The sequence below is a fragment of the Palaemon carinicauda genome, chromosome 39, assembly GCF_036898095.1.
Source record: "Palaemon carinicauda isolate YSFRI2023 chromosome 39, ASM3689809v2, whole genome shotgun sequence".
In the NCBI taxonomy this organism is placed as follows: domain Eukaryota; kingdom Metazoa; phylum Arthropoda; class Malacostraca; order Decapoda; family Palaemonidae; genus Palaemon; species Palaemon carinicauda.
The window spans coordinates 53,799,468-53,801,967 of record NC_090763.1 but is presented as its reverse complement, the minus strand read 5'-3'; positions in this window follow the sequence as shown (position 1 = coordinate 53,801,967).

Sequence of the window (2,500 nt, the reverse complement as noted above, 5' to 3'; positions counted from 1 at the left end):
TGGGAAAAGTTTAAATCAAAGCAGTGCAATTTGAGTATTGTGGTTTGCTATGCACCAACAAATGATTCCCCTGAAGAAAGGAAAGATAAATACTATGAAGAACTGCAGAGTGTGATAGATGAGATCCCGGAGAGATATGAAAATTGTGATTGGTGACTTCATTGCTAAAGTTGGAAGGATTAATCAAGGGATAGAGAATGTGATGGGTGTCGAGGGTCTTTGAAATGTTGCAAATGAAAATGGAGCACATTTCATAAATTTCCATTCCACAAACAATCTTGTCATAGTAGGTACTCTTTTTCGACACAAGAACATCCACAAATATGCACGGACTTCACCATGTGGCAATTACAAAATCAAATAGATCGCATTGCCATTAATAAAGAGAGAAGGGGGACTGAGAAATATAAGAAGCTATAGAGGTGCAGATATTGGTGGTGATCACCAGCTCCTCAATGCCACACTGAAATTAAAACTAAAAGCACCCAACAGAAAGGTAGATAGAATACCTAGGTTTGATACAACTAAGCTTTCAGATGAAGAGCACAGACAAACATTTGCAATTGAATGTAGGAATCTATTTGCAGTCTTAGAGACTTTAAGAGACGAAGAGCAGACAATTAATGAAGAATGGTGTGATATTAAGAACATATATCAGTTAGTTGGTATTGAAGTCTTGGGACACGTAGTTACAAGGAAAAAGCCATGGATATCAAATGATACTTGGGATACTATAAAAAGGAAACGAAGACAGAAATTGATTGTTGAAAGTTTTCGAGGAAGTAATGAAAATTACAAGGTAGAGTATGCTAAGTGTTCCAGTATCGGTGGTGAGTTTAAAAGAAAAACCAGGAATGACTAGAGAGAATATTTAAACAGGAAAGCAGATGAGACTGGCAAAGGTATGAATTCAGGAAGTGGCTATGGTGTCAGAATCGCTCATAGAATTATTAATGAAATCTCGACTGGGGCAAAGAAGAAGAAGCATATACCCATCAAAAAGAGAGATGTCTCTGTTATATCAACAGAAGATGAAGAAAGACAACGTTGGATGGAACACTTTAGTGAGGTTATGAATAGGAGATATGAAGGGAATAATTTGATGGATATACCTGAGGCTGGTGAAGACCCTGATATGCCCATGAATGAATTCAGTGTGTTTGAAGTCGAAGCTATCCTAAAACACTAAAGAGATGGAAAGCCCCTGGATACGATGGAATAACTGCCGAGATGATACTGGCCGCAAATGAAGTGACTCCCAGAATACTTATAAGATTATTTTGTAGAATGTGGCATGAAGAGGCAAAACCTGATGAATGGGAGTTAGGAGTCCTGGTGAAATGGTAAAAATAGGAGACCAGACTTATTGCAATAATTACAGAGGCATAATACTTACGTCAGTTTTTATGAAAATATATAGTACGCTTATTCTAAAGAGACTGGAGAGAAAGATTGATGAAAAGCTGAGAGATGAACAAGCAGGATTTGGGAAAGGTAGAAGTTGCACTGCCCAAATTTTCATTTTGAGACATGTTATATAGCAATGCGTAGAGTATAGAAATCCACTTTTAATGATATTTGTGGACTATGAAAAAGCCTTTGATAGTGTGCACCGGCCAATTTTGTGGTGGGTCCTGTGTTATTATGGAATTCCTCTTAAATATGTAAATTTGATTAAGCCTGTTCAAGAGCATAGCAAGTGCAAAGTTAATGTTAGTGGAGTCTTATCAAATGAATTTCCAGTGAACAGTGGAGTACTCTACGTGAATGTGTTGTCACCTATGTTGTTTATCCTCCTCATGGATTTTGTAATGCGTTGAACAGTAGGAGATGGTGGAGAAGGATTGGACTAGATTGGTGATAGGAATTTAGCAGACCTAGAGTATGCTGGTGATGCTGTCCTTGTTAGCAGAACACCACAGGACTTGCAATGCTTGCTTACCAGAATGCATGATATATCATACGAGGTGGGGCTGAAGATGAATAGAAAAAAGACAGAGATGAGGAGAACGGAGTATGCAATGGAAGATGAAATATCATTGGAAGGAGAAAGGATTAATGAGGTAGAATCATTTAAGTATTTAAGAACTATGATCTCCAATACATGGTCTTTAGAATTAGAGTTTAGTGAAAGATTGAAAAAAGCAAATCAGACAATGGCTAGGTTGAATAAAGTTTGGAAATCAAATCGCCTGAAATTACATATACAAATCAGGCTATAGTGAGATTGGTGTTAATCTGTGGACAGGAATCATGGTATGACAATGAAACAATCTCCAACAGATTTTTCTTAGATTTAAGAACAAAGCTCTCAGAAGGATATTGGGAGTTGAATGGCAGGAAATGATTAGAAATTAAACTATAAGAGAGATTACTCGAGTGCCATATGTGGATGAAATCATGATGAGGGGTAGATGGAGATGGTTTGGGCATGCTCTTCGCACTCCCCAAGAGAGATTAGTTCACCAAACGTTCAGCTGGGCTCCAAAAGGCACTAGAA